This window comes from Atractosteus spatula (assembly GCF_055471065.1).
Source record: "Atractosteus spatula isolate fAtrSpa1 chromosome 10 unlocalized genomic scaffold, fAtrSpa1.hap1 SUPER_10_unloc_9, whole genome shotgun sequence".
In the NCBI taxonomy this organism is placed as follows: Eukaryota; Metazoa; Chordata; class Actinopteri; order Semionotiformes; family Lepisosteidae; genus Atractosteus; species Atractosteus spatula.
In genome coordinates, this window is record NW_028296629.1 from 264,719 (window position 1) to 289,650 (window position 24,932).

At 39.1% G+C, this 24,932-nt stretch overlaps 4 non-coding genes across 4 annotated transcripts; 3 read left to right on the forward strand and 1 right to left on the reverse strand.

Moving 5' to 3' along the window:
- The first annotated feature begins 1,708 nt into the window (after nt 1-1,708).
- On the forward strand, nt 1,709-1,801 carry trnar-ucu (transfer RNA arginine (anticodon UCU)). Its single transcript has 2 exons — nt 1,709-1,745; nt 1,766-1,801. It is a non-coding gene; the product is annotated as a tRNA-Arg (tRNA).
- Nucleotides 1,802-11,307: 9,506 nt separating this feature from the next.
- On the forward strand, nt 11,308-11,379 carry trnaa-cgc (transfer RNA alanine (anticodon CGC)). Its single transcript has one exon. It is a non-coding gene; the product is annotated as a tRNA-Ala (tRNA).
- A 10,024-nt stretch (nt 11,380-21,403) lies between these two features.
- On the reverse strand, nt 21,404-21,486 carry trnal-uaa (transfer RNA leucine (anticodon UAA)). The gene has a single exon. It is a non-coding gene; the product is annotated as a tRNA-Leu (tRNA).
- A 1,296-nt stretch (nt 21,487-22,782) lies between these two features.
- Nucleotides 22,783-22,893, forward strand: trnal-caa (transfer RNA leucine (anticodon CAA)). The gene is made up of 2 exons: nt 22,783-22,820; nt 22,848-22,893. It is a non-coding gene; the product is annotated as a tRNA-Leu (tRNA).
- The last annotated feature ends 2,039 nt before the right edge of the window (nt 22,894-24,932 follow it).

Here is a 24,932-nt window from a genome sequence, read left to right on the forward strand (position 1 = left end):
TATAGCAGCGTCGATAAAAGACCCTCTGAAAGCAGTAAAGCACTGCACAACTGAATTCATTGCTATTTCGAGAAATCCACAAACCCGTGTTTTTCATGTGCTTTAAAAGACAGCCATACTCACCGACAAAATAACGACACTGCAGCTGATTTTTTCCGAAGCACAGTTGACCTTTCTGAGCCAAATGATGAAGCTCACCCAGTGAATACTATAGCAGAAGGTGGAGGAAAGTGCAACTTTGTAACTACTGCAACCACAGGAACAACTGCAAGAAGCAGAATCAATTTCCCATCGAATGGTGGAGTTGTCTGAGGTACGAGATGTGAACGTGTGCAGAGAATCCCACAATCTCTTCAAAACTTGGACAAAGTATTTCTGATGGAGCGCTGTGCGCAAAGATTGAATAAGCTTTGCTCCTGCCGATGATTCTGCGTGAAAAAGCACAGCATTCAAGTTTCACAGACAAATGCACCATGCCTACAGAACCAATTTTAAAAACAATTGCGGCACACTACGATTCACACTGACTCAAAAGTGATCACGGCAGATGTTTCCTGCATAATGCTGAAGGGACCAAAGAGCATTGCTGTTGGGAACACAAAATGAGGCTTTTTTATGCCTTGATGTTAAGCTGACAAAGACTATCTTGAAACACCTAGTTCAGTCTCTCGACAGATTGTCAAGCAAAGCTTTTACCCATTGAAGTCGCAATAGAAGGAAGGTCTTAACCCACCAACACTTAGCAGCGGCAAGATTCAAACCTAACCCAGCGAAGAAAATGGAGCACAAACCCAGCACTTAGACCACCCAGCCACACTCCCAACACCTTACTCTTTTGGAGAACGTCGGGTGGGTTCAGCTCTTGTTGTGCAACGTGTGGAAATGACTGCATCTTCGTTTTCCGAGATGTTTCCTATCACATCTTTGTCAGCTCTGAATATAGTGCTTCTTTGGAGCAGGCTTCAGACCCTTTATTTTATTTATAAAGGAGGGCGCATTCAGGAACATGTAATTCCTGTTTTAGAAATGCTTTGGGCGGTGTGTTTTATATAATGCACAAACAGTATTCTGATTGTATACTGTAGACCTGTGTAGCAATCATACTGGACGTGACTGGGATTCTGAAATGTTTCTTGAAAAGGTATTCAGGGCTGCTTGAATCTATAATAAAAAAGTGACCCGAAACTTCCAACCTTCCAATCACTGATGTCGCTCTCCCTAAACCTGTACGTGATGTTTTGCTGATGTGCAATGAGCCTTTACTCCTGTATTAAAAACGACCTCTGTTGTTGGGCGGAGTTGAAGGAGAACTAACTGCACAGAAAAAGTACGTAACGATAAAATATTTCTGCGCGTGAAACACATCAATCGTTCAGCATTTCTAAAATGTTTAATTGAATTGACAAAGAAATCCTCTCCTTAAAGTTCGAAAAGGATTATCTGTTGAGCCAGCAGGCGTAACACTGCAGTTGCCCGTTTCTCACAGGTGTTTGAAGTTGTGGATAACATTTAGTAGGTTTGGCACCGTGGCTTAGCTGGTTAAGACGCCTCACTAAAAACCAGGAGACCCTGGGTGCGAATCCCAGCGGTATCTATTCGTAGACAACAGGCCACTCATTGTCAATATTTATGGAGCTTAATTTAAAGACAACGGGATAAGCATGAGTTACAGCTTTCTGTAGCTGTTTTATAGAGTTACATATTGGTTGGCTCTGTGGCGCAATGGAGAGTGCATTGGACTTCTAGACCTTGATAGAATGAAGTCATTCAAAGGTTGTGGGTTCGAGTCCCACCAGAGTCATGTAACATTTTGATTCAACCTTTCAAAATCCTCTAGGGATTAGTGTTGATCAAGTCAAATAAAGGACTTCTTAAGAGTCCACAGTTGAAAATGAAACAGCAGCCACAAGAAACAAACACTGCAATCGCATGATAAACGCCATTTCTCATCCTTTCTCTTAGTGTCGGAGCTACTATTATATGCAAAGGAGGCAACGTGACAATGAAATCTTAAAGAAAGTCTTCATGAAGGTGTGCGTCGGCAAGCTCTCCACTGGCAATTGACTGGGCTTGTGAAGAAATCAATCTCATTCAACAACCATACAAATTGCACAGCTTAAGGCACATGAAGTGAAATCTGTGAGCAGATTGACACAAAACAATGTCACTTCACATTATCTGCAAAGTTGTTTTGCTTGTCTGACCACCTCTTCCTACTTTACAGTGAGCACATATATTTCAGTTTCTTTCTCCCATGTGGAGATGTATCCACTGCCAAAACTACTGTCTGATTATTAAAATTATCTGTAAAACTGTTACATGTCTTCATCTAATTGTAAATTTATAAGACGGTCTATGAGACATTTGTGAGAGTAGCTGAATCCCAGGACTGGTATGGAATCACACACAGACAGGTCATCTGTGTGATCTGAGTCCCACTGCTCAGAGCTACAGACTGGTCAAATGGTCACTATTGTAGACACGACCATCGGACCATCGGCTACAAATAATCAATATACTGATCATAGTGTCACTATTGGTGTTTATTACATAAATACTATATATAAATAATAAGATAATTCCACAGTCATATGTGTTATAAAACATTTATAAACATTTTGGGAGGCTGACATACAGTAAAGAAAGTAATACTGAAGGGCTGGAAGTTCTGGAAAGCGTTAATAGAACCATCTTGCTTTCGACCTGGATCAGAACCCACAACTGCCAAATCAGTGACCCCTGAGCCCAGTTCACAGAGAGGAGAACCAGGAGCTCTTTTATGTCTCTAAGAGGGCTGGGAGGAAGGATAAAATGGGGAAATGTGACATGAGTCCAGGCTGTTCTGTCTGATATTGTTCATATAGCAGCACTGATTGTCTGAATATCTTCTGGTTCGGGATTGTGAGGATAGAGAGCAGTACGGAGTTGAGATCCTGTCTGAGCTGTGAATCTGACTGAGAAGAAAATAATTTTTTTATTCTGCCTGAGAATTTTCCTGAGAATTTTTCTTCTTTTCCAAGTGGTTTTACATCTCCTTCAGATACTCTGCACAGACTGCCAGAGTGAGAGAAGAGGAGAGAGAGATGGACAGATAAGAGCACATACAGCAAGAGACACATACGTCTTGATTTACTTTGAAGCAAGTGTTCATTTCTTTACTGGAACAAGTTGTTTCTGAACTTCAAGAAATTCATACAATTTCTGAAAGATAAAATACAAATCTTGCTTCTCAGGACAGAAAAAATGCTGCAAAAAAATGCCAGTGATTTGTGAAAAGCAACGGGAATGTGTCCTTGTGCAGCTGTTAAACAAAGGGCTGGTGGGTCAAACGCACTCAGGGATGCGCTTCAGATTGTGATGATTTAAACATAATCTCCGCTAAAAATTGAAGGGATTTCTTTGCAAACCCTCTTGAATGTTGCAGGAAATCTTCGTGTTTTACTCGTGTGCAACTACAACAAGTAAACAATTAAGTACCTAAGTCAATGTCCAAGAAAACCATCTTCACGTGTGGAATTTAACTGGCTGTTGGGAGAATTCATTTATACACCCGTTGTATCCTTAGCAAAAATATTTTAAAATTAGAACACAGATTTGTTGGAGAACCTGACAATCCTTGACAATCATTATTAAATGAGCATTATACAAATGTGTGTTGATATTTTTAATATGTACCTTAATTGTAATATATATACATAATTGCTTTGATATGGATGTTCATTTGAAGGAATTGAGGAAGCTATGAAAGATCGCAGAACAACCAAAGATACACTTGGGCATCTGCTATTGGTAAAGATGAAAGAGTACCTTAAGTGTAAAGCTTGCATACACACAAGAGAAAAAAACAGTTTTAATGCACTTCATTAAATTGATGGTGTCCTTATCAATCGTGCATAAACTGTACATAGCAGAGGACGGTTTCGATCCATCGACCTCTGGGTTATGGGCCCAGCACGCTTCCGCTGCGCCACTCTGCTGACAGCTGTTATGGGGTGATTCAACACAACTGCTCTATCTTTGCTTTCTAAAAGTGCGCCCAAGATGAAAAGTCTAAACGGTAAACGCAGACGTCACTTTGAGCACTTGGTCTTTTATAGTACAAAACATCACCCGCTGCTCTACATGGGCGTGTCTTCAATATCGTTGAGAACCAAACCTTCTGCTTTCCGAGGCAACTGATTCTTTCGTCGTTAATTCCCAAATCTTCAATGAGAATCAGTGAAACGAAAATCAATCACATGTACACACTCGCGTCCTAACCTGAAAGAAAAATCTACACCCACTTTATAATACTGAAAATGATTCAGGAAGTACAGCAAAGTACTAAAACCAGCGAATGCATCTGCATACATAAAATGTCAATTTTTCAAAAGTAAAATCTTCAGCTTTGAAAGATTGTCATCCATATATTTTCGTTTTTCTCTTTTTTTACATAACACGCTTTCGAGAAACAAACTGTCTTTTAATTAAGGCTTCATTAGAAAATGTGTATCTTGGTTTGCTAAGTTAAAATCGGCACATCCCAGTGGGCAAAAGATGTAGAATATACGACTATTAAACGCTTACCTTAGACGTGTAAATGTGCTCCGTAACTGGTCTAGAATGAAATTCTAATATACGTATATCGTTATACGTCAATTAGACATCTATGATTATATGTTTATTATACATAAATGGTTGGAGTTCTATTATACGGATAAATTTAGAAGACTATAATACATATATAGTTAAAGGTCTATTATACATCAAAGAAAGATTTTTATAGGAGTAGAAACTAGTAAAATAAAGCCAATGATTTATTTTAGAAATGTATTCTTAAAATATACAATTATTCACACCTGAAAAATATGTAGTTCAAATTATAGATTATATACAATATTGTAATCAACAAATGTCTAATCATCATAAAAAACACAACTAGTAAACTTCAGTTACAAATTCTAGTAACATGGCAATATATATATAGTAATGACAAACACAAACTAATTACATGAACACGCTAATATTTAACTCAAAACCACATTTCGATTCAAATATAAATTTTAAAATTTACAACTTCTTTATTTCCACAAAAATATTATTAATGTAGCACAAACGCTACTTTATAATAAAGACAGAAAGAAACTGTTTGTTTTGTGGCTCATGGTGATCCTCCTCTCGATACTAATGAAATGTTTAATATGATCTCTCGAGAAAAAAAGGAGTCAATTTCCGCCTGGAATGATTGATGCCCCATCAAACATTTTGTAATATCCCTGGTAGTTTATACAGTAGAATCCTGGTTCGTGGCTTAAATTCAAGGTAAACAAGACTAAGGAAACGAGTTGGAAACTTGATGTCGGAGTGGGATTTAAATCACCCGGAACATTTCACTACATTCGGCAGCATGTGCCAGAGAGCGATATCTGACATTCCTTCGATAGCTCAGTTGGTATAGCAGAAGAGTGTAGTAGAATCAGTGGCAACCCTTAGGTTGCTGGTTCGATTCTGGTGCGAAGGAAGGTGCTTTTCTGTACCTTAACCAAAGAGATAAAAAAGTGAATCTGTTTCATTCAGACATTGATCAAAAGCTCAATAAACGACGAAGCAGAAGCTCCTGTTCCGAATTCAGCCCACGTTTGATTGTTTTGTTTTGGCCAAGATCTGATCTTTGAATTAAGGGACTACACTGCATGCGTTGTAATTCAAAAATTCATACAAATGTCAAGTTTTTTTGTAGATATAAAGGTGTTCTCTGTTTTCAAAGGATAGTTACTTAATTGGCATAATGATTTGGTATTGATTTTGTATCGTTGTATTATAAAGTTTGTGCTTTCTGTGTTTTTATCGTATTGTGAACTTATTTTTTAAACAAATGCTTACAAAAGCAAACACGGCACACATCTGTTTATACCAGCGGTGAATTGTTCATTTTTATTAAGTACAAGCTACTGTGCACTTCTGGGAGTATAACAGGTTCGATATAAAGTGGCAAAAATATAAAAGGGGAAAATACCCCACACTGCGTGTAAACCCTCGTTGTGACTGTTTTAGATAAAAATGGCGTACTGTGCACGAAATGTTGCAGAAACACAATCTGATATTTTGATAATTATTATTTTAATAATTTGATCAAATTGAGGCCCAGGATCCAAATCTTCAGTTCTGATTTTTTTAAGTGATATCTTTCCTTCCTGTCGTGGAAGTCACAAGATGTGAGCAATTGTTTTTTTACGTTACGATCCAAAGAGCCTCAGACGCACTGTAACCAAACCAGGATGGATTGTGCTGGGAGCCGGACTGAGCTCATTCTCACTCCCTGTGCTAAAAACAGAATTAGCTTTTCCCCGAACACCGTCTACAGCTGCTGGATGGTGCTCTGCGTCCTACTGCTCCGGCAATTACTTTGACGAAAGACAGCTCACTCGGGCGCTTTTAACCTTCTCGCAGCTACGGGCGAGATTGACGCTCGCGATATGAAGGCGCTGGTACACATTCTCTAACTTTCACAATCGCGACAGTCTTCGCTTTTTTAAAAAAAAAGTAGATATAGCCCTGAAAAAAGCATTAGCTTTATCAGTTTTTACATTAATCTATTTTGAATCAAAGTTTGATATTTTTTTTATTTTTTATTGCATTTTACATAATAATAATAATTATTATTATTATTGCTTACACTTATATAGCGCTGTTCTGGATACTCCACTCAATGCGCTTTACAGGTAATGGGGACTCCCCTCCACCATTCTCCTGAATGATCGCAGAGAGTCAGGACCTCGGTTTTACGTCTCAGCCGAAGGACGGCACCTGTTTACAGTTTAGTGTTCCCGTCATTGTACTGGCGTATCAGGACCCGCATGGACCGCAGGGTGTGCGCCCAGCGACAGAAACCAGACGTGTGTCGGGCTCGGCTGCGAGCAGGACAATGACGTCACGGGGACAAAGTAGAGGAAATCAAAACGGTTCTATAAAAGACCTGTGTCAGCTGTTGGTTTGCAGTCTGGACTCTAAATCCTCCGATCCGATTTTAAATCTCTCTAATACCTGAGCTGCGGCTTCTTTCGAGTATTTATTCGTATACTTATTATGTGTAAGTGTATAGATGAAACCTTTCATATATTGTTCAGTTTAAATCAAAATGCTTTACTAATACAAGAGAGAAGTATAGTATGAAGGATGTGACAAATTTATGATTTCTTGAAACAAAACGGTTTTTATTTGCATTCGAAATGAAGCGGAATTTTAGCGCGACACACAAACCCTTTGTCTTTTTTAGAGTGATTTTTAAACAGACATAAATGTAGAAAACGTGTTTTTTTTAGTACTACAATTGCAGGGTCAGTGGTGTAATGAATAACGCGTCAGGCCTCGCGTCAGAAAATTATAGGTTGGACTGCCGTCTGGCTTGTTGAGTTTATACCACTTACATTCTTTTATATAAATGAACTGCACCTGAAAGCTATAGAAAACACTTTGGGTAAGTTGTCTACAGTCTCATGCGAATTTCGACAACTTACCCAAAACACTGTACTGTCTGGAGATCAGCTCCAGCTCTGAACTCAATTGCAATGAAAAAAACATGTGTAACAAAACTGGAGAACAGCTGAACTTGTGCTCAGTTCGGTGATGAGGGTTCAGAACTGTCATTGCTGTAATTAGCACGAGCTGCACAGGCTCTGAATCAGACCATGTCAATTAGTCTGATCAGTGTAGGACACGTTAATGTAGAATTATTAATACGTTTATTAGTTAGTTCAGGTTTACCCACCTGAACTAATGTAGAATTATTACTTGGTCTGTCTCTTGTTTGTATATAAATGAATGTCTCTGACAACTTAATGTTAGTTTTACGATGTAGGTCAGGCGTTGACATATGCACGAGTATACGAAATGGCTCACTCCTGATTCAACTCATGTTCTATAGGAGATTGGCGATTCCTCCTGTTTCTCGTACAACCATATCAGAACAGAAGCCCGTGTCACCCAGCTGTGATTCAAGATCGACTCGCATCTTTATCCCTTTTTTGTTCGTGATCATTATATTCTTTAGTTATGATCAATATTGAACTTTTTCGAAATGAAATGACAATAATCAAACATGCAGGCAGATTTTTGAAAAGTATTCGGAATTGACAGGGTGCACCTTTGGAATAGTCGTCAGAAAATGTGAGAAAAGGAAAGTTATGTAAGCTCTCACACAAAGCATTGAAGATTGGAATCTTGAGTGTAAAAAAGCTACCCGTCTCCCAATGATAGGCAGGGATACACACCATGACACTAACTAGGAGCGCTTGTCAGCTGTTAGGAGGCATTTCCTCTTAACACTACTATTGTTTCGGGTTTCGGCTTTTACAACAGAATAACAAAACGGCTTCAATTACGTCGATTAGACTCAGCGAAACTTTAACACCTATGATATTACGAGTGCTTTGCACATGTCGAACTTCAAGAAGGAACTACTACAACAGTTGTGGACATAATTCAATACCACCGGCAAAGTCCAATGCCGGCAACGTCTGAGAAAATAATGTTCACTCATGGAATTTGGTCTTTGAATGGCTGGCGGGAAAATTCATTTATACTCCTGTTGCACCCTCAGCAGATTTGTTGGAGAACCTGACAAGAATTATTGGGATAGCACTGTATGTATTCTGGTTTATTAACTTTAATTTTAATATAAATGTAAACATGCATGCTGTATAATCTATTGTAATTTTAAAATATGTTAGCTGAGGATGCGAGGGGGGCTATTACACCTTGTGAAACACAGAAGGAACTGTAAAAAAGGCTGGTGAATAAAATTGGCGATCACAAGAAAACCACAATTTATGTGGTATTATCATCAATATCCTTCAAAATCGACGTTCAAATGAAGGATTTGAAGAAACTATGAAAAAAGCAACAGTAGTAGCAAAGGATTTTGATTTTTGTTCTTGCATCACCGTAGAGTTGCACCCCTACAAACAGCACAAAGGATGAATCCCACCTCCTTTGTTATTGCTACGTTTGTGCCGGTGAAAGTAGCGTTTGTGCTATTGAAAGCATTTCGGAAGATGAAGGTGCAGTCACTTCCACATGTCATGATATCATTAGATCGGACGACAAGAGCTGATGCCCCCCAGTCCAAGCCAGCAATGTGAGAAAGATGAGGATGGAGGACAGTAGTGTGGCCGAGTGGTCTAAGGTGCTGGATTTTAGGTTCCAGTCTCTCTTGGGGTGTGGGTTTGAATCCCACTGCTGCCAAATGTTAGTATTTTAAGACCTGCAATACGATCAGTAAAAGCGCTTTTTGTTAGGCTGCGGGAGGTGCTTAGAGATAGACTTTCTAAAAGACAGGCTGTCAGCTTAACATCAAGGCAGAAGAAATATTTTGTTTTCTCAACAGAAATTCTCTTTGGCATGTTCAGCTTTATGTAGGGAACAACGTCTGCCGAGATCACTTTTGAGGCAGTGCACATGATAGTGTTCCGGCAAGCACATTTAATATTGGCTGTGGCGGTGAGCTGCTTTTGTCTGTGAAACTTTTAATTCTTAGCGCCGAATCGTTGGCAGGGGAAAAGCTTATTAAACCTTTTAACAAAGCGCTCCATCAGAAATACTTTGTTCATGATCAAAAGAGATCAGAGGATTAACTTCATGAATTCACATAGCATAATTTACAGGAAAGATTTAAAAGGGGAATTGATTGTGCTTCCTGATGTTGTTCCTGTGGTTTCTTTGGATACAAAGGTGAATGTTCTTTGACGTTCTGCTAGTGTATCCACTGGGTGGGCTTTATCAATTAGCTCGGATAGGTCATCAGTGCTCCATCTCCGGAAAATAATAAGCACTGTCGTTTTTTCCTGTGCTGTCTTTTAAAACATAAAAGATCACGAGTTTATAGATTTCTCCAAATAACAACTATACATTTTAACCCAGCAGTTAGCATTCCTTCAATCCAATAGTTTTACTCTGGGTAAAAAGCAGCGCAATATACAGAGAGATGATATTCAAATATTTCAACGTTCTTATTGGATTACCTGTATGGAGATATCGCTCAGAATTCCTAATATGATTTTGAGTTCAGTTTTGCTTTACTACTTTCAGAGTCTTTTATTGACCTTGCTGAAGCAGAGAAGTGACATAATCACAAATGCGACCTACCTGTGCTGCTGTTTCTGGTTAATAATGATTATTGCGAGGAAAAAAAAAACAGCTCCTTGCATTAAGAGCAAGAGCAACCAACGCGCTCGCTTGTTGAGTTGGGTTTTATTCCGTGGTGCTCTTCCTCAGATGCAAAGTTATTTGGCGAGCAAGGACCTCTGAGAAGGAGCCTGAATCCATCAAGAACTCAGAAATTCTAATATCGCACTGCCGTCTTGTGTACAGAGATCTGCTTCTTCCTTTTTGAGTGTTTTGGTGTTTAAGAGCATGCTTCCTACCTCGAATGTTTGTTTCAGGAGATGTGTTACCAGATCACAGATCATCTTGAAAAGATTTGGGATGCACTGGCTCAGTTATTTGAAGGAACCTATACCACCAACGCACTTCTGAGAAGCACCTGCACATTTTCGCAATCCTCTCTCTCACCTACAAAGTTATGAAGACACAGACGACCAACAAAAACTGATTTGATTCACTCAAGGCTTCACTCTTCTGTTGTGATGTCGTTTTAATTAGTGTTAGCTGTGATGAGGTGTTGTTTCCGCCTCTTAAAGTTTAAGAGTCTGCTCCTTTCTTCCTGGTATAGAAATAACATGTTCCATCTTTGTTTACAAACACCACTGTAAATTATTTGTCCATCTCTAAAGCCTGTGTGTATTGACAAGGCAATTCAAAAGCACATATTAAATAAGAACACGATCCTTCTTGTTACCATTCACGTGGTTGGAGCGTTGTTTCGCCCTTTAACGTTCTTCTACAATATTTACAGACAGGGCTTTATCACTGGAGTTGTGTGCATCGGTCCATGAACATCAACTGTACTGGTGTTTTTCTATGCGTAATTTAATCGCAAGCACTTAAAAGATGCAAAAAGGTTTCAAGGAAAACATAATTGAAAGACAATCGAGTAAGGAGGTAGAAAAACGCACCCCCCCCCCCCCCCCCCGTTGAAGAATCAACCACCGTCGCCCATGTGACTGGATATAAAAATAAATTATTCATTTTGCCCAGTCTCTGGAAGCTTCGATGCGATTATTTTCCCTTCCTTATTTCTTCATTCCCATTAATTTACTTTGTAGTAGAAGAAACGCGAAAGTGGGAAACTGCAAGCATTCTTCGTGAAGGGTGGATTGTGTTCAGTAAACATATGAACATCTTTACGTCAGTTCCATCATCGGTAGGCTAGGGGATGTAGCTCAGTGGTAGAGCGCATCCTTCGCATGTATGAGGTCCCGGGTTTAATCCCCGGCATCTCCAGGTGTCTTATGTTACTGTGCTCACATCGCAATCTTCTGGTGAGTGAGAACTCTTTGCTCGTGTTCATAGAGAGCCAGGTTTACACAATTAATTTCAGTCACACACGAAGTGCTACAGTGTTGCTCTGCTGTTTTAAATGTACCTCCAAAGCATTTCGTTCTGTTAACTACCAAATGATTTGAACTAATTTAACGTCATATTCAGAAAATCCAGAGAAGGTCATCAGACTTTTAGTGGCTGTTGAAGAAAACACCTGTTGAATCTTACCAGGGATTTCTTGAGAGATCATTCAGCGAGCGAGTCCTCCCTCTGGACTCGAAATATTTTTAGTTAAACTGTTATTCACATACTCTAACGAAGAGAAACGTTAGTGTCTTCCGGTGTGTGAGCCCATTTCTCAAAAAAAAGTTATATAAATTTAATTGTTCTACTTTTTAGGCTTGCATAGTCTTATTAATATTTCAGTTAAATTTTAACTGTAGTTTTTTTCTGTAGTAACATCAGTTGATATTAATATTAGTCCTGATTTATATGTTTTTGTCATGGTTGATCTTAAGTAATTTTGTAATTAGTTTCAGTTTTGAAAAATCGCGCAGAGAAGCTACCAAACCTGGTAATGTTCATATAATGTGTAATGCAATAGCAGCATTTTGGGTTGAAAACAAAAAGTATATCTTGGTATGAATCCTAACACATCATAGGCAGTGTTCTAGGACTTCTCGCTTCAGATAAAGTTGTCAATACATCATAGATTTCTACTCAATCAATATCAGCAGTTTTATCGGTACCGAACGCTAGATATAGATCCTGGCAATACTTCGTGAGATCATTGTAAGAAAATCCAAAATACTACGGAAGGAATCAAATTTATACGTTTCTTTGGATCGAGAATATGATCATTATGAGACTCAAAACATGCCTGTCTTTTCTTTTTTCGAGGACAAATGGATTATTGAGGTGTAAAGATGGGTTCAAAACCAAAATCAGCTGCTATCGCTGCTGTTTCTTCAAATCCTTCAACTGATCATCGATATCGAGGAATAATATATAGTTTCTTCAAATCCTTCAACTAATCATCGACATAGAGAAATAATATTATACAACTTGTGGTTTTCTGTTAATTGCCAATTTGACTGTAATTACATCTTCGTTTACAGATGTCTTGCATGTATCACATGGTATAATAGTCGTCGTGCGTCCTCAGTTAAAATGTTTTAAAAAGTACGACAAAAGTACAACATTTATGGTTACATCCATATTAAAATGAAGGTAAATATACCAAGATATTAAAATACAATTGTACAGTTCTAACTTAATAATGCCTGTGAAGTTCTCCAACAAATCCGAACTGTAATTTTGAAATATTATAGCTGAGAATGAAAAGAGAGTACAAAGATCAAATTCAATGAGTGAAAATGCACCAGTAGTTCTCTAAACTGAGTTTCTTCCCTGAAATGACTCGCTAGCGAAGCACCAAGCAGCCTTGAACGGATCGCGGAAATCAAGTATACAGTACAGATGGATTCAGAGTGTGCTTTCCAACTTTTGTGCAACATTTTCCTTTGATAGGGCAGAGTTGTCTTCACAATCTGGGTTAAATAAAAAGGAGTGACGACAGTGTTAAACAGCTTTCCTTCTTGGGGAACAACGGTTGTGTTCCATATTTCTAATTATTTTGGTTTCAAGATCGCAATTTAGTGTGAAACATAAACGCCAGCTGGATAAGCTTTATTAATTTCCCTCACGGGATCAATAAAGTATCTATCTATAAATCTCTTACACGTCATTTACAATGGCCTTTCAACTAATAGCCCGTGCGGGGATCAAACTCTAGCTGTTCGTACAGTACGAGTTGCGTAAGGCTCTGTTACGCGCAGATGAGAAACTAACCTCTGCTTCTTCATTATACACACAGTGAGCTATATACGCGGGCTTACTGCCTCCTACGGGCTCTGTATTTGATTGCGGTACAAGACCGGCCGTGGAGTTAAAGTGAGACGGGTGTGTACATTAAAAGGCTCATAGCGTCCCTGGGAGGGCTCAACCCACCACCCTTTTGGTTAACAACCGAACCACAAAGACTCATGTACAGCTAACACTTCTCGGTCTCGGTGAAAGTGATACACTCCGTAAAATTTCCAGAGATTCATTTATTTTTAAATGAAAATCACCAACAGCGGCCGAGATCTACTGGAGTTTTTTCATTCTATACTGCGATTTCTGGAGGGTACCCTGTGGAAATACGAGTTTTGACGAGAAGGGATGGACATATAAGGTCAAAAGGCTTGGGGAATTGAACTTTAAGGTGAAGACTGCGGGTTCAGTAGCAGCAGAACCTGATCAGTATCAGTTGACTCCGATATACTTTGAAAATGAACTTGGGGATTTAGAGTCAGACGTGCTACCGTTGCACCATGGGGTACTTAATTTAAAAAAATAGGAAAAAAAATCAGTGTTCCTGGATCTGTAATTGAGAACAACACCTGCACAAGAGCTGCGCAGGAAGAATAAAATGTGGTCTGGGAAGAAGAGACTCTCTTCGGAAGAGCGGCGCTCTTAACGGATTTTTTTTTTGTCTCCTTTGGGGAATTCAAAGGCGCTGACAGATGTGAACTCGTGGCGCAACGGTAGCGCGTCTGATTCCAGATCAGGAAGCTGCGTGTCAGCTATTGGTTTTTCAGGTTCTGCTGGTCCTGAACACGGAATTCACACCATGCAGTTGAGTTCTATCTGTACACCACATAGATAATCTAAACAAAATAGAGCAGTACAGGACACGCAGTGTGGAGCTCACACAGCGAATAGCCTTGAACACAAGAGAAAAGGCACCGTTCACATCTGCTAAACATCACGTCCAACTTTAGAGACAGCTGCATCAGAGAATGGAATCCCGGAAGTTTCAGATAACTTCTTTTAATTCAGGTTCAATCAAACCTGAAAGTTAATGAGTTTCCGGACACTTTTGTTTTATTAAAAAAGTGTCTGAAGCCTGAAAATGTAATTTGAAAAAAAAAACGCTATTGTACATTTGCAGGTGCTTTTTGTAACGATTTGCTATTTCATGCTGGAAAACAAAGGAAACAGACCCAACGTTTGCTTTCAGGTGCGGTTCATTACATAATAGACATCTATTACTGAGGAGCTTGAATATAATTTACACGAGCCAGGTAGAAGTCGAACCTACAATCTTATGATCCGAAATCAGACGCGTTATTTATTAAACCGCTGACATTTCACATAACCTGAATTCCCCCATAGTGTGCTCAGCGCCGCTACTAGTAATGCACCGCTCCGTCTAAAATTTCAAAGTGAAAAACATGTGTTTTCTGATTTTTATGAGTTTTAAAATATAATCTCTTTAAATATGACAAGGGTTTTATGTTTCGCACTGAAATTCCGATTGATTGAGAATTCAGAGAAAGACTGTTTTCTTCCACAACACCGTATAATTATCACATCCACCAGACTCTCCAACCTCTCCAGACCTTGCTAGGTGAGCAATTGCTCCGATAAATTAGGTCACGTATCATGTTAAATCATTTCTTCTCAACACATTTCCTGGTGCACGTTTTCTCTATGAAAAAAAGTACATTTTTCCCTTTTCACGATTTTTCGTTTTTATCAAAGCGTACAGAAAGAAAAAAGAAGAAGAAATAGTGTCGCAAAAGAACTCTGTCGCCCTTGGGAGATGTCAAACGCATTGGACATGAAAAATGCCAGATTAAAGCCAGTTCTCTTCGTTTCTCAGTGTCGGGGCTGCTATGTAAAAGAGGCAATTTGCTCTGAGAGCAGGTTCAGCGCTTACTAAACGCAGATGTCTCAGAGCGGTGTGTCCAAGTGGCTGTAAAAGGTGACGGTTGTCCTGTCACCGTAGCTTGGTTGGTTAAAGCGCCTCTTTATGAAACAAAAAAACCAAATTCAAATCCCAGCCGTGTCTTTCTTCCTTTCTTGTAGTACAGAACGTACCATTTTGGGCACTCACAAAGGGCTTGTTTTCGTTAAATGCATGTGTTCATTTCCTTTCTGGAAAACTTATTTTTGATTAAATTCACACAGCTTGCGGAAAATGAAATCCAATTCTTGGTTATCACTGCAGAAGAAATATTACCGGCTGGCAAAATAAACGGTTAGAGATTTTTTTTTTTTAATCGGGAATTTGTGATTCGAGAGAAAAACCGACATGTCAGTTTCTGTGGCGCAATCGGTTAGCGCGTTCGGCTGTTAACCAAAAAGTTGGTGGTTCGATTCCACCCAGGGACGAGTTTCTTTGGCGATGTAAATATTGTCTTCGTTCGATTGGATTTCTCAGCGAAACCATAGCCATTTTAATATTTGCAACAAATGCGAGTGTTTTACACGTGTCAGGATCACCAGGAAATGTCCAATAATGCCCAACATCGTAACTCCCCAGAAAACCATATTCACCCAAGAAAAATGATCGTCGAATCGTCATTTATACTCCAGTTGAATCCTCTGCTGAAATATATTAAAAATACAATGCAGGTTTGTTTGAGAACTTGACAAGCATTGTTACGATAGCACTGTGCAGTTGGATTTTGATATTTTGACATATTTACCTTAAATTTAAACATAATTTATTGTAATTTTAAAATATGTCAGCTGAGGATGCAAAGGGTTGAAAGGGAAAGGTCAGAGGGTATAGTAACAACAAGGTTAGGATTTGTGGAGGTGGTAGGGGTGTTGATGGTTTTTCTCTGTAGAGGATGATTGAATGTTTTATCCTTCTCTGAAGTGAGAAACTGGAAGAGTTGGGAGTTGAGAGATCTGATGAGGTTAGATATAAAAGGAAGTTGATGTGGAGCTGTTAGCAGTAAAAATTACTTAATGTCTTTGATGTTGTCATCAAAGATAAACTGTAGTCAGCAAAGATAAAAAGAAAATTATCTTTGCTTACTGCCCTGTCTTTCTCACACTTGAAGAAGGCTCCACGGCCAACAAGTTGTGATTCTTTTCTTCTCTTTTCAGCAGGAATAGTCCTTTACTTGTTCCTTTGCAGCCTACGCTTGCTGACACAGCTACTCACCTGATATTTAACATTCCTATAATCACAAATATGAATACCACTGTGGGTATTTTTTCCATGATTATTTATTCTGTCATTGAAGCATATTTTATATCATACCGAAGTGTCATAATCACTGAAAAAATATTTTTTTTCATTTAGAAAATAAGAAAATGATAAATCACTATGAATTGCATTTAGCCTGTTCTGATCTAGATATTCTATATACTTTAACATGCCATGTTCACAACGTCACAAATCAGAAATGCAACAGTGAAGTGTTGTAATAACAAATGTACATACTGTTGGTGACATTGAGATGTTTTGGTAATGAGGAAGGAGGGACATGCAATGTTCACAGGATCAAATTTAAAAAACACTACAGTAAAATTTATTGTACTTTGGGATTATGAGAGCCTGTTACATTGTGTCTCACACCTCAGTGTCAGAATTTTGAGACGTTTTTATAACCAGGGGGAAAATACTTTAACCAAATCAGCCAAGGTGCTGTCAGAGTATTAACATCATGTCTGCGTCGGTGATTACAGCTGACTATCGCTGGAGGACAGTTCACTGTGAACAAGTCAACCTCAACTGTTCTATGCTGCATTCTACCCTAGTGGTAAATATTGGTTTCCGTGCGTGTAATATTCCTTTTTTTGTCAAATATTTTCAAGCACAATGTTTGCTGTTGAAAATAAGCCTTGTGGTTCTCAATGTTGTGATCCTTTTCCCCCAGTGTCACCCAAATTGATACATTGTGCTTTGGCAATTCTTCAGGCTATATTGTTTAGAGGAGCTCAGTTGAATTAGTTTGCGTAGATAAAGTATTTCTTTTCCCTTTAATCCTTTAAAACATATTACATTTTCAATACATTGTATCTTTCTTCCTACTAATTGTAGCGGCAATGCTTGTTAATAAGACAGAATTAAGTGTTGCTGTGCTTTCCCAAATAAGGCCCCATCTCTCTATTCAAATCTGTGGTGCAGCCACAGAGACAGTATTCATGCAGGCTGATTTAAAGATGTTTTCTTTTGATAAGGTACAGCTCCCAAATGGGGATGCACTTAGCTAAGCCTGGCTATCATGATCAATGGTCATCCATTGGCGCCTATCTGTCTAGGGAGTGCCAGATGGACATCTGGACTGCATTCCTAAGTGTCAGGAGTAAGTGACTCACATCTCACCTTGATCAACCAATCAGGGACTGGTAGGGCCGAGTAACCCACGTGGGACTCTGATGCCCATGGAACTTTCAGCCAATGAACGAGCTGAAGTTCCTCCAGGTAAAAACAGGCAACACAGAGCTCCCAGAAGGAGAATTTCTAAGGAGAATTCCAGGGGTGCGAGACTATTCTAAAGAATTCCAGGGAAGGACGGCCCAGGAGCAGAAAGGCTCCTAAGGGCAGGACATTCTCGCAGCGCGCCTCCTGACCATCCTGATACATTTTCAATACATTGTACTGTATCTTTCTTCCTACTAATTGTCATCATTTTTTTTCTGGCTTGATCTTGTAATCAGAGATATCAGAATATTCCTTAAAAACTAGTAAAAGAAGAGGGACAGATTCGTGCACACTAAAAAATATGAAAGGGAAGCAGGACACAGTAACCACCAAACATCTTATAGATTATGAATGTGCCTGAATTTTTTCAGTGATTTAGAGGGTTCTGCCATTTTAGATGTTATGCTGTTCCTGTGTGATGTATCAAATGTGTTATTTAAATCTCCAGTCATTACTATATCAGTCTTAAGGCCTTGCAGTATAGATTGCAATTCATCCAAAAATGCCAAGTTTCCCACTGGTGATACACACAAGGAAATTCATGTACATTCCCCCCCCCAAATCAACAAATTTAAAATCAAATACCTCCCTCCTCATCTGCAGGTGGAGAGATTAATGTCAGAAGAAATACAGGTTTAAAAGTCAGGAGCATTGATAGTCCTATTTTAAAATTATGCTAAAATGCTCACAATATATTTAAAACGTTCTGTAAAATGCAAAAATAATTAAAAAATATTAAAATAAGGTTAAAAGAAATGATACACAGTTATAAAGCTCAGGAATGATCACTTTGAAGTTACAATCCACTTACAATATGCCAAAAATGGCAAGAATATGTAAAACAAGTGTATAAAATTAAAAAAAGTTTAAAATAAATACTTAATACTTTTAAAATTCAGGAATGTGATTGGTCAGATGCTTACGATGAGTGTTGCTGGTGTTTCGTGTGATTTAGCGAATTGAAACAAAATATTCAATTTAAAAACGGCAAGAGCTCGTATGAAAAAAAAGTTCGTAATGTAAGTATCTTTGTTGTAAGAACTGCGCCATAACTAGTGACTGGTTTATATTCAGTTATGTGCATTGGGAACAAAAGGGAAACTTACATGGATTTTATTAGGTTTTAGGAATCAGAAAATGTATTTTTACACGTTTATGCCTAAGAGCAGAAATAACTTCCTGCTTTCAGCGCTTTTATTGTTTCTGCTTGTAACCTCGAACAGAAAAACCCAGTACTGACTCACAGAAACGCCCCGGAGTTTCGGTGTTTCTGGGATTTAAGAGGGATGTATGAAGACAGTAAAGGGGAGTTTTTTTTCCCCCGCTGTAGAGTATGAAGGCGGTGTGACGAGTCTGGAGGGAGGAGACGCACATTCCGCATGGAGAGCGCAGAGCAATGAGTTTCACCTGCAACTCGCCGAGTCCTGTCCTATATAACCGCTGAGCCCGGGTACCCAAAGTCTCCAGCCAGTGTTGGAGATGTACAATTTCAATAGTTGTTTTTTTAAGCAGGAGCCGGGATTTTTTCGCTGCTATTATTATTATTATTATTTTATTATTGGAGTTAGTGGTTACTGTGCTAGACTGGCGCGAATAGCGCTTCTATTCATTTTCTCTGCTCAAATACTCTGCTGGGCAAAGCTTAAATTAAAACCTTTTTCTGAAACATTGAGTGTGAGGGGTAACAGGTGGAGTTTAAAGCCAAATAAAGGGCTGTTTTGGATGAAAGCAGTAGATTGGGTCGAGCTCGTTACTGACCTCACTCACGCAAACTCCATACGAGGTGTTCGGGGCTACGATAAAGAGAACAGTACCTCCTTGTGATGTATCAAGAATACACATAATAATGAAGCCCATTTCCGCCAGGGAGTGAGAAAAAACCGCGCTATGGTATCTCATATTTGCGATTTCGAAATTATCCCCATATATTTCTGTCCTTTTGTTATTGTAACGGGTTCTAGGGTTTCTGTCCTTGTCGCTCCCGCCCTAGTTCATGCCTCACTGTATAGGCTCGAACCCAGGTCTTGCCAACTAAGCTAAAGACCTTCAAGTAAAAAAGGAATTGTACCAGAACTCGTTTTGGATAGGTTTGTGAAATTTGAGTTAGATACCTAACTCAACAGAGCTGTTTTTATAACAAAATATGGGAACTGGAAGAAAAGCAATAGGGCACTGATGGAGTTTATAGACTGTGATGCAAATACAGGAATAACTAAGAGAGGAGGGACTAGTTCAGGAGCACAACCAGCTCTCCCCTGCCCAATCTCACAGCAGGGTCTGTTGTACCCCAACATGAAATTCAGAATCTTGGAGCTCAGCTTTTGATCACTCAGCTGAGAGATGAGCCCTGGGCGTATGGGGCAAATACGGGAGACGCGTTACTCGAGGGAGAGTTTTTATCCCTAAGGGATGACTTGTTTTACAACAGCAGACAATATAATGAAACAAAACCTCTGTTCTGCTGCTTCAGGCTGGTTCCACTGGGAACAAGTGGGGCTAGGAGCTCGTGAACAGCAATTGGCCCAGTGGGCAAAAGATGTAGAATATACTTCTATTAAACACATACCTTAGACATATAAATGTGGTCAGCACAAAGCAGACAGAGCAGTCCCTGAATTCAAAGAACAGATTTGTTAAAATCCCTTGTACCACTTTAGATTGATCTCGGTTAGAACAAGACCATCAGATGTGAGGGGAATTCGGAACAGGAGCCTCTGCTTCGTCGTTTATTGAGCTTCTGATCAACGTCTGAGTGAAAATTATTTATTGTCTTTGATTAAAGTACACAAAAGGGACCTTCCTACGAGCCGGAGTCAAACCAGCGACCTAAGGATTCAACGCTGTTTCCACAACAGTCCTCCGCTTTATCAACTGAGCTATCGAAGGGATGACAGGAGTTGTTTCTTTACACATACTGCCCAATGTAGTGTCATGTTCCGGGTGATTTAAATCCCAGTTTAACATCAAGTTTCCAACTCGTTTCCTTAGTCTTGTTTACCTTGAATTTAAGACACGAACCAGGATTCTACTGTATAAACGTCCAGGAATATTACACAATGTTTGATGGGGCATCAATCACTCCAGGCGGAAATTGACTTATTTTTTTTCTAGAGGGATCATATTAAACCTTTCATTTGGATCGAGAAGAGGATCACCATGAGACACAAAACATACCTGTCTTTTTTCTTAAAATCGAAGAATTCTTGAATTTAAGACTACAACGAACTCAGCCTGCAGCTCCTTAATTAACCTGTTCTTAACTTCAAGGAACTCAATCCTGAGCCCTCTAGAGGTTACTGAAATAGAGGACTGATTGAAATGAAGAAATTCAGAAGCAGACTAAGCGGAACACTGGATCACATTAGAATATTACCCTTTATAGTGGGAATAAAACTGTCACGACATAATGAATTTACGCATCAGTTGCTTGGAATATCATTGTAATATTTAATTTGCTTTCCTGTCACACCACTTTTATTAATTATGAAGTTTATCAATACACGTTTATTTAAAACAATGTCATTTATTATTAATACAGTTTCATTCCGTCTTTATTAGAAGCTGTATCACAGATAATGCATATAAAGCCTTCAGTATGCGATTGTGAGTTCAGTTATCCCAGGGAGTGAAGAGAACTGAAATTAAGTAAAATGACATTTAAATAGAGTGTAAGTCTTAAAAGTTACCTCTCACTTCAAAATATTTACAAGACTCTACCAGGAGTGGGGTTTGAACCCACATGGACATTTGTCCATTAAGTCTTAAATCCAACGCCTTAACCACTTGGCCATCCTGGTCAACAGCGACTTTATCTCCGTTGTTTAACATTTCAATATGATTCAACTATTTAAAAAAAATAAACCAGGGCCCTGTCACAGAAACGTACCCCGTTCTGCCGCGCAACAAACGGGTACTTAGCACAGTACTAAAGAGGAGCTGTGTTTACTGTCAGCAGACATTTCCTCATTTCGAAAGACGTTTTCGCCTTCTCTCAGCTTTTTAAAGACGGTCATAAACGATCAAGAAGTAATTAATTTCAGTTTGAAGTCTGTTTCTTTTGTCTCCGCTTTTGATGAAGAAAAGCCGTGCGTGGGAGATCCCCTCTCTGAAGAAGTTTGCCGTCACCCTGCAAGAGAGAAGATCCATCATTCACCGAGGCAACCGCTGAGACAATTAACATTAAACACGTGAAATGCGAGATGCTTTCTACTTAGGGATTTTTTCGTTTCTACTTTGTCAGAAGTAGGATTTAAACAAAGGTCTCCAGGAAAAGCTGCAACCTAAACGCAACACCTTAGACCACCAACCATCCAACCTGTGTCTCTTATATGGAATTATATTTTATTTCTTTCTACTTGTTGAAAATAAAAAAGTGAAATCATGTAATGAGGGAAATGTCTTTTTTCATGGGAAAAACTAGTACGAGCAAAATGTAAAGTTAGAGCAGCGCTCAATAAAAACGATCAGAAACCGAAAGCGCTTCTTATGCGGATCAGTATATTCCGATGCCGGTGGTTCTGCAGAATAAGAAAAGCCGATCTCAAAGCAGTGGGTTGCCATTACGGCTACTCTGGCTGCAGCTGTTTTAAGATCTACTCAGCGGCACAGAAAGTTGTAGGAGGTCAGACTGGTTTGCGCTGTCTGAAAAACAGTATGCGAATTTAAGCTTATTTAAATAAGATTATTTACAATATAATACATGCTCCAAAAGCGTTAATCCTGCAGTGGCTGCTATTTGAAACGCCTTCATAAATGACGTGTAATAGAGATTTATGCAGCTGGCTTCTATGCTTCACAGTATGTTGCAATCAGGAAAATAAACCTATAAGAAATGTACAATACAAGGTCTGTTCCCAAACGTGAAAGCTGTATTACACTGATGTCGGTCTTTTTGAAATAATCCAGATTGTAAAAACGACTGCGCCCTAGCAGATCAAAATATTACAAGAAGGCTGTAAAGCACACTCTGAATCGATCCGAATATTTAATTTCCCGGTCCGTTTAGGCTACAACAGGCAATTTTACGTTTATCCAGCAAAGCATTTCTCAGTTTAGTGAACTACTGGTGCTTTTAAGAAATCTGAACGTAGTTCGTCAGGATGGCCGAGCGGTCTAAGGCGCCAGACTCAAGGGCTCCTGTCTTTCCATTGCTTGGGTGTTCTAGTCTCTGAATAGAGGCGTGGGTTCAAATCCCACTCCTGACAAATAATACCTTTTCTCTGTCCTGCATTTTCCCTTCTTGTTGCGCTCGCTGACAATGACAGGAAGAGGAAAACGGATAAACCGTTTTGCGGGCACATGATGGGCAGGGAAATGCTTCGTGAACACTTCAATGTGATTAGCAGAAAGTCAAATAGGCTTCGATTCTCCCTTACGTTCGGGCTGCCTGTAATCGAGTAAAGATTTACTGCAAAGTATGTATTCCAATGTGAAAGACCGAAATATAAAGCCAGAAGAAGATTTATTAAAACATATCTGTTTTCCTTGTGGTTTATCCTTTATTTAATTAAATGTGGCATTGTGAAATCAACCTGTAGCCCTACCGAATGTAGTCACTCTCCCAGTGACAGCGGCAGGAGCAGAGAGATTATATCAGAGCTCGAACAGAGAGTTCGGAAATCGAGGGAAATTGATTTACAGAACATTTTATTAAACTTTCCTATCTGCTCGGCCTTACTGAAGTATTTTAGCTTTTTTTTTGTCTATTTCTATACTTTACAGTTGTAAACTTAAACTTGTCCGTTTAGCCAGAGAAGAGAGATATAAGCGCTATACCCCACGGTAACCTCCGATTCCAATAACCTTGACTAAAGCAGGAAGATCAGTTTCTGCTCGAGACAGCAGTTTTCTGAACTGTAAATCTCCAACAGTAGCTGGAGACGGTGTGTGTCCGGGTTCAGCAGCTATACAATTCACGTGTCCTCCCTCCTTTATTACCTTCATACACTCCTCTTAAACCACAGCAAACTCCCAGAATATTTCGGTGAACAGGTAGTGGGTCTTTCTTTCCGAGATCACAGGCAGAAAAAATAAACACGCTGAAATAAATTTCCTAAAATCCAAAGAAATACAGGTACGATTCTGATGTATCTCAATAGTTTTGGCACGAATTTGCAATGCTAATCTATTGGGCTCTGCACGCGTGGGCTCGAATCCCACTCCCGTCGGTTTGAGCCTTTGTGTTCTGTTTCTAAGTTGGGTTGGCGGTCTTTTGCTACTTTAGGAGAGCAGCAATATTTCTAGCGTTGGCTGAACATGGCTTAGTAGCTGACAGACAATAGTCTCTTAATATTTCGGCTAAATTTATGTTTTGTACTGCTTTCACCTGATATTAATAGTAGTCCTGATAAACGGTTTTGGGACATGGCGCATCTTGAAAAATGTTCTTGTGAATTTCAGTTTGAAAAAAATGCACGCACCAGAAACCGGAACTGGTCGTGTTTACATAATACGCAATGCAATAGCAAAGATTGGATTTGAAAATAAATCTTGCTACGAGTCCTTAGTTGTTACAAGAGGCGTTTTAGCACTTTTAGCTCATAAATCCATCTTCCATTTGTACTCCATCAATATTAGCAATGTTATCTTTACCTAGCACTAAATGTAGCTCTAAATAAATGCAAATTTTAAAATACATTTAAAAATAAATGCTATTCCATATATTGTAACTTTGTGGTATTTAGAATTTTTATCTGAGGATGCAGGGGAAAGTATTATACAACTGTGAAAGAGGCTCGGATTTTAATACAATTTCGATCAAAAGAAAACCAAAATCCGTAAGATTGAATTTGACCTTCAGTTGAAATATTTGAAGAAACTCTCAAAGAAGCAACTGCAGTAGTGGAGAGATTTGATCCGATGTTCCGATGTTTGCAGTTCAATAATCCATTCGTCCTCGAAAGAAGCAAAGGCAAGTATGTTTTGAGTGTCACCATGATCCTCTTCTCAATTCAAAAGAAAGTTTTTATGTGATCCTGTTCCCACTAGAAAAAGAGTCGATTTCTGCCTGCACCGATGTCCCTTCAAATGTTTTATAAGAACTATGGACGTTTATAGAGTAGAAGCCTGGTCCATTTCTTCTACTAAACGAGACTATGGGAGTGAGTATTTTGATATCGAACTGGGATTTAAATAAAGAGGAACACTACACTGCATTGGGCTACGCGTGTGACAAAACATTTACTTTCCGACCTCTCGATAGCTCAGTTGCTAGCTCTTAAGACTGTAGACAACAACAGCAGGC